The following is a 13,491-nucleotide window of genomic DNA, read 5'->3' on the forward strand; positions in this document are numbered from 1 at the left end:
TTTCTGTAATTGAAGTATTGAGCTGGAAGCTTCAGTAAGCACACCATTGTAAAAGTATTTAGAACAAATGTTCTGGGGAACAGTTACTGCACATCCAAATAACTCTTCGTTGTAGGGGACAATTCTTTCCCCCCTGCTATCCTCCCCCCGGCTTGGGGAAAAAAACAAAAAACGTGTCACAGGCTTCAAATCTGTGCTGCTACTTTATTTTATAACCTTGAAGCTGTAGGATGTCAGTGAAGCTCTCTCTGTCTGATCAGACGGTATATTTACACTTGCTTCGAACCAAGCTGTAAAGGGAAGTAAAGCAGGGACACTCAAAAGAGGGTATAAAGCAACTGTCAAAGCCTATAATGAAAGAGCAAAAGTGGAAACTTCTGCACACATTGCGATGAGCTGAAACAGTCCAGTGGACTTAATACACTGGCAAGGCAGAGGAAATATAAAAGATTGGGGGGGGGTTAAGGAGAACAGATTTGAAGCTTTCATTCCTGAGCCCTTGAGGAACAGGCTGCTTAAGGGATATATTTCTTTACTTAAGAATCTTGATGGCAATCCAGTCAATGATCCAGCAAGATTATCAAACAAATACGTCAGGGACAACTTGCTATTTTATTTATCTGTCTTAAAAAAAAATCTGTATCAACAACATTAAGAAATTATGAGTGAACAACATAAAATTTCATTCATAAATCAGTACGAAACACATAATAAATCATTAGATCCACCCAGGGGACAATCCTATGGCAAGGGCCCCTTGGGAGGAGTAGCTTAGGAGGCAACTTATCTCCAACTATGATTTCTGGTTCAACTGGGCTCATCCCAGTTCATTTGATGCCCCTCCCCACCACTGCCTTCTCACAGTATCTTGTGTCAGTGTCATTATTTTCCTCAGCTGGGGGTGGGAAGGATATTTTTGACATCAGGATGTTAATATTTTATGAAACTGTTTACACACACTGACAAACTATATTCAGAATATATTTTTTAAAGTTATCTCATCCCTCCCTTTTCTTTTCAGCAAGTTCAGAGCTGACGTTATCAAAAGAGATCCCAAACTTTTTCCAGATTGAAACTCCCTTGAATCTACAAATTCGTGTTTGGGCTGTGCCCTGAATTTTCATCTTCATGTTCTGCAGCTGATAACAGCTCTGCTCAACTGCATGAATTTATTTCATAGCGTTTTAGTCTCCATGTTTGATTTCCATTTAATGGCATGATACTCTGGGCAGAGTTATATGTTAAAATGATTTAACGAGTATATAAATCAAGCATGTGCTGGAAGGATGGGTCATAGAGATCTTCCCCGATGACATGAAAACCACACGAGAAGACATGGAGCCACTCAACAGATCACCGCATGACTGTGAGAACTGACATGAAGGTCAAAGGGGATTAAGATTTCTCTGTGTAACAAAAATCATTGCTCTTCTTGGATAATATTACTAGAAACCATTGAGTTTAATAAAAACTAAGATCATGCCCACTGGTCCCATCACCTCCTGGCAAATAGAAGAGGAAGAAATGGGTGCAGTGAGAGATTTTACTTTCTTGGGCTCCATGATCACTGCAGATGGTGACAGCAGTCACGAAATTAAAAGACAAATGCTTCTTGGGAGAAAAGCGATGACAAACCTAGACAGCATCTTAAAATGCAGAGACATCACCTTGCCGACAAAGGTCCGTATAGTTAAAGCTATGGTTTTCCCAGTAGTGATGTATGGAAGTGAGCTGGACCATAAAGAAGGCTGATCGCTGAAGAATTAATGCTTTTTTAAATATGGTGCTGGAGGAGACTCTTGAGAGTCCCATGGACTGCAAGAAGGTGAAACCTATCCATTCTTAAGGAAATCCGTCCTGAGTGCTCACTGGAAGGACAGGTCCTGAAACTGAAGCTCCAATACATTGGCCACTTCATGAGAAGAGAAGACTCCTTTGAAAAGACCCTGATGCTGGGAAAGATTGAGGGCACAAGGAGATGGGGACGAAAGAGGACGAGATGGTAGGACAGTGTTCTTGAAGCTACTAACATGAGTCTGACCAAACTGCAGGAGGCAGTGGAAGACAGGAGTGCCTCGCTTGCTCTGGTCCATGGGGTCACGAAGAGTTGGACATGACTAAATGACTAAACAACAACAATAACAACAACAACATGATGTGCTGGAAGGATGGGTCAAAGAGATCTTCCCCGATGACATGAAAACCACATGGGAAGACATGGAGCCACCCAACAGATCACCACATGACTGTGAGAACTGACATGAAGGTCAAAGGGGATTAAGACTTCTCTGCGTAACAAAAATCATTGTTCTTCTTGGATAAAATTACTAGAAACCATTGAGTTTAATTTTAACCTATCCTACTGTTTGAGACAGGAAAATTCACAAGCAAATATATTTAGTTGTGCTAAACCATGTGCCAAAAGGTTATGTATCATTGCTTTACAACTGCCTAGGGGTCAAAGGGGCTTGTGAAGTAATATGCTAAGTGACAGGAAATGAGAGACATGCTGTTGGCCAAGGGAAATGAATAGCTATTTAGTACTGAACAAATGAAGTATATATATATATACTTGATTGGAAGCCATTTTCTTTTAAAGGACTGAAGAATCCAGACGTCAGAGCACCTGAGATCTCCTTGTCAACGGATGTGCAGCTTTCCATTTTCCCATGTCAACTGGGGAAACATTGCAGGAGGGGGGGAAATGCTACTGGGCAAGAATACGCTGCCCTGAGTCTCAAACCCATTAACGTTATGTGTAAAATGGTAGTGTGGGTCCCTACTATTCAGTTAAAGTTGTTGCATGATCCATTGTGTCATCAGCAAACTGGGCTGAAGTGTAATTTTGCAGTGAATTTGGAAGTTCCTAGTCAGGCAAAGCACCTTAGGACTCTAGGGAAAACCACAATATTTCAATAACTAGTGAGCTTCCACAGATGCGGGATCTGTGTATCTTTAATTCAAGAAACATAAGAACATTAGAAGAGTTCTGCTGGATCTGAGCAAAGGCCCATCCAATCAGAGAACAGCATCCTGTTCTCACAGCGGCAAACCAGATGCCTAGGGGAAGCTCACAAACAAGACCTGAGGGCAACAGCAGTCTCCCCTCCTGCAGTTTTCAGCAACTGGAATTCAGAGGCATAATGGCTCTGACAGTGTAGGCCAGGGGTCAGCAAACATTTTCAGCAGGGGGGCAGTCCACTGTTCCTCAGACCTTGTGGGGGGCCAGACTATATTTTGAAAAAAAAAATATGAACGAATTCCTATGCCCCACAAATAACCCAGAGATGCATTTTAAATAAAAGGACACATTCTACTCATGTAAAAACACGCTGATTCCCGGACTGTCCGAGGGCCAGATTTAGATGGCGATTGGGCCACATCCGGCCCCCGGGCCTTAGTTTGGGGACCCCTGATGTAGGCAGAACTTAGCCAGCATGGTTAGTAACCACTAAGAATGAAAAGTCAGCAGCCACTAAGAATGAAAAGTCAGCAGCATTTTAATGTCAATTTATCCTAGTATACCGATTTTTCTTTTGCAATTTTGCCTGACATACACATTTTTTTTTTTTTTGCAAACCAGTTTCCCCTGTGTATCTTATCTTCACTAATAGATGCTTTTATTATTCACACTTTATCCCGGTATATGCATTTTTGTATACATTACTTCAGTGTTTCCCAACCTTGTGCCTCCAGATGTTTTCGGACTACAATTCCCACCATCCCTGACCACTGGCCTTGCTAGCTAGGGATGATGGGAGTTGTAGTCCAAAAACAGCTGGAGGCACAAGGTTGGGAAACACTGCATTACTTATCTGGAGAACTGCACTGCAAAATTTGGAAAAGTATCCATTTCAAAGATTGGCTGAGTTTCAGTTCATGTATCCGTTTGGGAAATGCAAACAGAACCAAATTTCTCCCTGCTATTTCACCTGCACCATTTCTGTACTAAAAATTATCACCTAGAATCAGCTCTAATTGTAAATAGACTTCCCTGCATGTATTGTAAGCAGGTTTCAGCCGTATATCCCATGTCTGCTGTCCCCACTTGAGCTCAGCTCTTGCGGAGCAAGGTGTAATTCTACCAATGTCCTGGTTACTCGGGAAGGTTTTATGAGCTACCGCTGCACACTTTTGCAGCTGACAAATCAGAAATGAACAAGCTGTTATGAAAAAATAATATCTTAAATCTCGGTGGAGTACATTACAATGTGAAGAAGAAAGAATGCAGATTAACCACTTTGAAAAGCATCTGACAGTGACCATTTCATTTGAGCCCCCCTTTTTGCCAGGGATGTTTTACAGCTGCAATTTTACTTGGTGCACATATTTTTTTTTTTTTTTTTTTTAAAGATATTTAGCAAATGCTGCTCGCCAATAAAGAGATACGTTTTCACTCCATAAACCTCCAGGATGACAAATCTGCAATAAGCCTGGATGCTATCACCTGCCATGGGAAGGCGCAGAGAAACGCACATTTTTAAACACTTGAGATTCTGACAGTATAAATCAGCCCCATAAAGAAAATACTGACAGCTCTTCGGCTGAATGCACTAGCCATGCATCCCTAGTAATGAGACAGACTGATATCTCCTCCATCCGCTAAATAACTAAACAACCCTAATGCAATCCTGATTTCATATAACTTGTAGCACTGTTTATGTAGCAGACGGAGAAATAAACTTAATAGCATGCCAATTTTTTTGGGGGGGGGGTTAGATCAGCTGACTGAGGAGGCACGTCACAAATGCTAACAACATGTAACCGTCAATTTGCATGACTATATGTGCCTGTGTATATTTAGATTGATTGGTAAATCTATATTGAAAGATCCCTTCAGGCCTCCCTACCTGGTCCTTCGGGTACTTCCCTAGTCACACACATGTTGAAGTAAGAGTAGCAAAATCGCAGCTAAGAAGCTCAAATCATATATATGACCGACACCCTTCTTTGGAAATTAAACCAATTGTGGCGGTTCACTCCAACCTGCACAGGTCCCCCAGACGTTTAACGGTCCATTGATACCTGCGCTCACCACTTTATTAATTAACCGCTGTCACCAACCAGTCTGTCTGGTATTTACTTCACTCAGTTCAGTCAAGGAGAATATTGGAACAAAACTGTTTTATTTGAAGTTTGGTACATAAGCATTTGGTTTCTGAATAAACAGTACTTTCTTGGGTGTGTTCTTGTTAACAACAGTGCCCAACGATTTCTCCCTACCCTGTTCCTACTCCTTCCTTTGCCACCCTCCTTCCAACCTCTCAATACCCACAACAAGCCCCCTAGACAAAGACAAAAGACAAGCCTAAAGACAAGACCCAAAAGACTCAAGACTAAAGAACTAAAGAACCCCCTTCCTTCCCCGGGAGGGGTTTATATAGCCCACATAACTCCGCCCCCTAAAGGTTCTTACTGGTTATACCTTTTAACTCCTTCTATGCCAATCCTAAGTTTGGGTGATCGCCACACCAATGTCCAGACTTTAATATTCATAAACTTTACTTGCAGAAATTTATAGATGAATTAGAACATAAAATTCGCATGCTTATCCAAGCATGGGCTTGCAGTATCTTCTTCTAACTTCCAAACAACTGTATTTTCCTTTCTTTCCAGAGCTCAGCACTTTCAGCCTTCTGTATCTCAATTAGGCCATGCCTTGCAGCTCCTATGAGAGAGTCCCACTCTCACCTTCTCCTGCAGCTTGGCTCACTTTCTTTCAAGCACAGAAGAAACATTCCAACACTCGATTCAAATTAGCAGTGTTCACAGTGGATTATAAAACACAGTCATCTTGCTTCACATAAAAAGGAGTCTCTTCCTCACCGGATACTTCCCATGTGACCAACATTAGCCAAATCATATGAGAACTACTAGAGAACTCTCTAGAATTCAGTTACCAATCAATCAGATTTAAGCACATAGTAATGCACACAAGCATTTGCAATTTCAGCGAATTGAATTGCTATACTTAACAACACACACCTGAGGCACACCTGTATTGCTTTGCAGTCTCCTTGTGTGCTTTTTTTGCTAGCTGGACTGTGTCCTTGAAGTCTAGAATTGCTTCTTGCTTGCCCGGATGGAGGAAAGAGAAGAGCATGTACTGTGTATAGAAAGTAGTGTACAAACATTTATTGCTCTGCCCGCTTTGGTCTCTGGAACTGCCCAACACTGGAATGTGACCCCTGGAAGGAAGTGTGGCCCTTGGGCTGAAAATGTTTCCACATCCCTGAGACAGATAGAGAAATACTTATTCAATCTAAGGGAAATGTCAGGTTCAGTAAAGTAGTGTCTGCCCAATTCTTCCCAACACCTGCCCTGTCTTGACATAAATAACCATCAGAAGATAAGAAGAGCATTCTGGATCAATCATGCAAGCCAATGGTCCATTTAGTCCAGCATTGTGTTCTCACAATGGCCAACCAGTTGCTTGTGGGAAGCCTGCAAGCTGGACGTGAAGACAACAGGACTCTGCCCACCTGCCATTCCCAGCAACTGACAGTGTCAATACAGGAGCATGTTATGATTTTTATATCATATGGGCCAGGAGGAAGGAAGAAACACTACAAAAATTAGCTACTTCAAAAGATAGGTTAAAAGGTAAGATAAAGGCCCCTGGACGGTTAGCTTCCCACCGCAGCGGTACCTACTTATCTACTTGCACTGGCATGCTTTCGAACTGCTAGGTTGGCAGGAGCTGGGACAGAGCAATGGAAGCTCACTCAGTCATGGGGATTCAAACCACGGACCTTCTGATCAGTAAGCCCAAGAGGCTCAGTGGTTAAGACCACAGTGCGGTCAAATCGGTATCACCTGTTGTCCACCAGAGCTTTCCAAAATAATATCATCTCTTTGCTGTAAATGACTTGAACGTCATTTCTTAATAGCTCTGGAACAAATCACCACATTGGCCCGAATATAAGCCGCACCTGAATATAAGCCGCACCTTCAAAATTCGGTGTGTGTGTGTGTAAAAAAGACAATACCTGAATATAAGCTTATAAGCTGAAAAAAGTGAAGCTTATATTCAGGCCAATACGGTATACTGCACTGTACTTTCTTTCCTCTGCCCTGAGTCTTCCAATGTTCAGCTTTATTGGGTGCCTATGAGTTCTCGTGTTGTGAGAGAGGAAGGAAACTTTTCTTTATTTACTTTCTCCATGCCATGGATAGTTTTATAAACTCCTTTCATGCCGCCTCTTACTCGCCCTTTCTCTAACTAAAAAGTCCCAATGCTGCACACTTCCTTCATAGGGGAGTTACCCCATTGCCCTGATCACTTCGGCTGCCCTTTTCTGACTTTGCAATGTCCATTTTGAGGTGAGGCGGCAAGCACTGTACACAGGGTTCCAGTTACACTGAGCACAGGTAGAAGCTATCTCTCGCACATTCACAAGAGTTTCTGCAAAAGTGTTCATGCGGCACAACTGTTGCATACGCAAGTACACATATTGTACACTCGTTGCGTGTAAATGTGCAAACACCCACAATCCCTCGTGCAATCAGGGAGAGTAGTGTCAACATTACAGAGAGCAGTGCTGGCATTAATCAGAACTGTATTTGAATCTGTGTGTCTTTTAAGGGTAATTGATTTAATTCACACAGATATGGAAAATGCCTGTGTATTAATGAAGGTTTAAAGTGGAAAAATGGCTAAATGTGTATTGCTAACACTGGGTTTTTCCATGATACTTTTCTTTTCTTTTTTAAAGTATTTTTTTAATTAAAGATTTTCTTGATTTACAAAGGTAGTGCAATGTCCCTCTCATATTTTTTTCCATGTAACATTTTTACAAGTCACTTTCGTTTGTTGAGACATTAGGAAGAAAAGGCGGAAAGAGGTGGGTGGGTTGATAATCAGCTAACTGTTGTTTTCTCTAGCAGCTAACACGTGAGTGAGTAAACTTAGATCAGGTGATTAAGGTATTGAATTACAAATTGCTATTTTGAAGGGAGTTGCCTTTGGCTCTTTGTTCCCAGGCAATAGTGGAGTAAAGATGTAAATGAAGCTCTCCAGGAAAACAGCCTAAGGCTGAATGCAGGCTGTGGGGAGGGACAGAGCTCTGTTTCTAAGTTTGTTTGGAATATTTCATATTTTCTAAGATGCTGAGCTTATGTTGGATGTATCATTTACTTTTTTGTTATGTTTTAAAAGAAAGTTCTGCAAGTAAAAAAACAAATTAATTAAAACAAAATAGAAAATTCTTTCCAGTAGCACCTTAGAGACCAACTGAGTTTGTTCTTGGTATGAGCTTTCGTGTGCATGCACACAAATTAATTAAACTTATGGTCCTTGACAATGCTTCCTTTCCAAAAGGAGTCCGTTTTCATGCATCGAGATGTAATCTAGACATATATAAAAACCTCTCTGAAAATGCTTTCTTTTAAAGCATTTAAAGAAATACATTGAATTTTCCATAAAGCTTGCCATTGCCATCTAGTGTCACATTGTATATTGCACTTAAAACACACTTAAAACGTTTCATTTGCAGCTGCATAGCTGAGTCCAGAGTCACTTCAAACTGTACAATATTAATATCTGCAATAATGTCAACTTTCTACACTGCAGAATGAGATCCACATACCAATATGCATTCCACTGCCAATTGCCATCCACAGTCTGGCAAAATTATTTCCACGTAAATTGCACATGGCTAGAGGCGGATTGGGGCACAAGTATTTTTCCTCCCATTAAATGCCTTCCTCTTTCACTTGTCATGCTTTATCTAGTTTGATCTTATTGCGCCTTAATATTATTCATGGCAACCTTGCCAGACTGAGTTTGTAAAAACTTTTTGCTATTGATCTCTACTGGTTCCATCACATCTTCCACAGCAGATTGCGTCCTGACGATATATTGAGTGAATGCTGATTAGAGAGTCCTGTTTACTGTAAGACAGGTGGAGAATGCTAATGAGCCTCTCTGAAGAAATGCTTCACTGCCCTTCTGAAGGATCAAGGTGGCATGATCAGCTGAGGTTAAATACAGGTAAATAGACAGATAAATTTGTTTATGCATAAATAATTTAAGAGTGGGAATTATAATAATATAATTCTGCATAGAGGAGTTTGGAGGAGTTTGGATTTGATATCCCGCTTTATCACTACCCGAAGGAGTCTCAAAGCGGCTAACAGTCTCCTTTCCCTTCCTCCCCCACAACAAACACTCTGTGAGGTGAGTGGGGCTGAGAGACTTCAAAGAAGTGTGACTAGCCCAAGGTCACCCAGCAGCTGCATGTGGAGGAGTGGAGACGCGAACCCGGTTCCCCAGATTATGAGTCTACCACTCGTAACCACTACACCACACTGGCATGCAATTTGTTGCATTCTTATCAATGTGTTTTTGATTGTATTGGCTGGTCTGGAAAATGTGCGGATGTGCTTGAACCACAATTGTGGGAGAGCTACAACCAAAGGACTTGTTTAATTTATTGACTGTTTAATTGTAGATGCCATTTACAATGGCTTCAGAGAACATAGGAACAAAGGAACTGCAGGAGAATAAAGGCAACCTATTGTTATTCAGCTGAGGGTGAGTTAATCCTGTCTGCATTCACTGCCCAGTACAGATGCTGAGAGGTGACTAAAGACAGCCTTAACAAAATAATAATAATAATAAAAATTCCTTCCAGTAGCACCTTAGAGACCAATTAAGTTTTTTCTTGGTATGAGCTTTCGTGTGCATGCACACTCCTTCAGATAAGACAGGCTTGTTATCACCAGGATATGTTGTTTGACAGCAGAGGCTGGGAGCAGGATGGGGCTGCATGGGGCAAGCTCTGCCCCTGGAGAGTGGCTAACACTGCCCTGCATGGCAGAAACCCAATGAAGTTACCGGTGTTTTAGCCACTCCCAGGTTTGCACTCAGCATCTCTGGCCTGCCCCGTACCAGCCAAGCAATGTCTCAATGCAAGGTTGCAGATCCTGCAGCTCACCAGACATTGCTGGACTACATGGCCAGGCTGGCTAGGGTTGATGGGAGGTAAGAGTCCAACGACAACAACTAGAGGGCAACAGGCTTCCCAGTTCTGCCTGCAGTGGCAGGTCCCTTCTCCCAGTTGCACTTGGCAATGCCAGCAGAAGTGTATTTGACACCCTTTTCACATGCCACGTATGTGGGATAAGATTTCAGGGAAGCAGATACGAGAGGCCAGGGGAGTTGTGCCTCTGCTCCTTCCTCTAATAGAGATTCCATAATGTGACACTGGAGAGTTTTCCTAGTAGTAATGTAAGGAAGTGAGAACTGGACCATCAAGAAGACTGATCGCCGAAGAATTGATGCTTTTGAATTATGGTGCTGGAGGAGACTCTTGAGAGTCCCATGGACTGCAAGAAGATCAAACCTATCCATTCTCAAGGAAATCAGCCCTGAGTGCTCACTAGAAGGACAGATCCTGAAGTTGAGGCTCCAGTACTTTGGCCACCTCATGAGAAGAGAAGACTCCCTGGAAAAGACCCTGATGTTGGGAAAGATGGAGAGCACAAGGAGAAGGGGATGACAGAGGATGAGATGGTTGGACAGTGTTCTCGAAGCTACTAACATGAGTTTGGCCAAACTGCGGGAGGCAGTGAAGGATAGGCGTGCCTGGCGTGCTCTGGTCCATGGGGTCACGAAGAGTCGGACACGACTGAATGACTGAACAACAACAACAACAATGAATCAAACTGTAGAATCTGCTTGCATTTCCAGATTTGCTTTGCTCGGTTTTAAAACAGAAGGAGAAAAAAATCAGCCAAAGTGCACAAACAACATCGCCAGAATGCTCTCCATCTTTCTTTCCAGGATGTGAACCGCACAGGCCAAACGCAGCAAATTATTCTCCAAGCAAATTAGCCTTACATAACATTACTGCAGAATGCTTCCAACACTATTTCATAGTTCACTTGCTTGAGTGTCCATTCCCGTGGAGTCCACTGACCTTTGCCCTCTGGCATTTTGTTACCATGCAGTCCTGTAGGCAAGCAACCTTCTGAAACACCGCCATCGTGTGGCACAACATTGCTACAGCAATGTTGATGAGGCAAAGTTGACGAGGCAAAGTCTTCAGAGATGGGCTGTGACGCGATGAGTCACACTCTTCTTGCTTCCTCTTGGCAACTGTGAAGGAACAAGACGGTCTGATGTGCCAAACCAGTTGGGAAACCTGAAGTCATGAAGTTCAATTATGCATGAATTATGGATTTCTTTTATTTATCTATTTTTTCCATTCAATTATTATTACTTTTCTTTTCGGACCACCCTTCTCAGTACGTAGACTCTTGAAGCGGTTTACAAGATTATAATAAATGAATGAATAGGAAAACAATTTAAAACAAAGCATACCAACGATTTAAATATATAAAATAAATAAATAAAAAGGGTGGCAAAGCCAATCAGGACAACAACAACAAAATACATTCAATTGTTTCCAGGAAGCACAGCGAGTGGGTGTCTGTCGACTGAAATGCTATTGCACACAAATGAGTAGAACTTATTATAATGTCCTGAGCTTCCTGACATTGTATATGTACATTCAGCAAACTTGCTGTTCTGAGGCTGTGGAACACTTTATTCCCATCATATAAAGTCTTTAAAACTTTCTGCTCTCAGGGAACAGATAGTTGATTTGTTTGCCAAGAAAGTCAGCTGCAGAACACTAGTGCGTTGCAAAGGCAACCGAGTGTGTTCTGGGCCACATAACCCATTTCAAGTAATGAACTGCCCAGGCGCCTTGGAATATTGTCATTGTTCCATTTGACTCTTCCCTGTGGTATATCACATTACAGGGGGAAATAGTGGAGGGCAAACCGTCCTTCAGAGAACCTTGTCTGCTACTACTCATCTTTTTAGTGTGGAACGCCATAGCATAATTCCACATTGTCCATTGACATACAATATTATTCAAAGCAGAGCTTTAACAACAACAACAACAACAACAACAACAACAACAACAATTTATAAAACCACAGTAAAAGATCAAATATTAAAGAAGGACAGATCCTGAAGTTGAGGCTCCAGTACTTTGGCCGTCTCATGAGAAGAGAAGACTCCCTAGAAAAGACCCTGATGTTGGGAAAGATGGAGGGCACAAGGAGAAGGGGACGACAGAGGATGAGTTGGTTGGACAGTGTTCTCGAAGCTACTAACATGAGTTTGGCCAAACTGCGAGAGGCAGTGAAGGCTAGGCGTGCCTGGCGTGCTCTGGTCCATGGGGTCACGAAGAGTCAGACACGACTGAACGACTGAACAACAACAAAAGTCAGATAGTTGTTTATTTCCTTGACATCTGATGGGAGGGCATTCCACAGGGCAGGTGCGACTACTGAGAAGGTCCTCTGGCTGGTTCCCTGTAACTTCACTTCTCATAATGAGGAGACTGCCATAAGGTCCTCAGAGCTGGATCTCAGTGCCTGGGCTGAACGAAGCAGGGTGGTGTCACTCCTTCAAGGATACAGGGCTGAATTGCCAGTTATTCTGAAGCTCAGGAAGTTACTCTGAGAACCCTTTATCCTCATGAAGGTGGCCAGAGGTTCTGGAAGGCTGCAAAATAGGAAAGACTAGCTATGCGAAAATTCCATGGCTTGAAAATGCCTTCCAGGAAGAATAGCAACAGAGGGAAAGCAAAGTCTATACGAATTTATTCCCAAACTCATATTGTTTGGAAGTGGCAGATCCCGGGCTCAAAATGTGTATTCGGTAAGCACTGCCTTGCCACCGCTAACTTTAACTAACCCTCCAGGAGCATGCTGCATAAGACTTTTGGGAACCAAAACATTTAGTACCTTTCGTTTTCTCTCCTCCTCTCTTTGTTGCAATCAGCACTTTAGGTAACTAAAGCGAGAAAACGAAGGATTTGGGATTCCATGGGAATACTGCCAACCTGGAGCTGAGCCTACACTACATTATAATGTTGGATGCCAGCAGATCCATTTGCTGCTGTTTGCAAACACCACTATGCTAATGCAAAATCAGACTTAGACTAAGAATTCAATTAAGGGGCAAAGTTGGCGTGCTGGCTGGCAGTAGCAAAGGAAACAATTGGGCTTTACACCTTCTGTGATGGCAGCACCAGGGATGTGTTTCTTGTCATGAGCATCATCAGTGAAGTTGGAGGCATGAGATTCCTACATTGTAGGGTGTTTAACTAAATGACTCTCGGGGTCCCTTCCAACTCTACAATTCTAAGACTTTCGGGAAATATGGTTTGCTGGCTGTAATGGTATCCAGATGTTTGGGTAAATGTGCTTTTTTTAAAAAAGTAAAGGTAAAGGTAAAGGGACCCCTGACCATTAGGTCCAGTCGTGGACGACTCTGGGGTTGTGACGCTGATCTCGCTTTATTGGCCAAGGGAGCCGGCATACAGCTTCCGGGTCATGTGACCAGCATGACTAAGCCGCTTCTGAGGAAGCAGAGCAGTGCACGGAAACACCGTTTACCTTCCCGCCGGAGCGGTACCTATTTATCTACTTGCAATTTGACGTGCTTTCGAACTGCTAGGTTGACAGAAG

Source organism: Lacerta agilis, chromosome 5 (genome assembly GCF_009819535.1).
Source record: "Lacerta agilis isolate rLacAgi1 chromosome 5, rLacAgi1.pri, whole genome shotgun sequence".
Lineage (NCBI taxonomy): Eukaryota > Metazoa > Chordata > Lepidosauria > Squamata > Lacertidae > Lacerta > Lacerta agilis.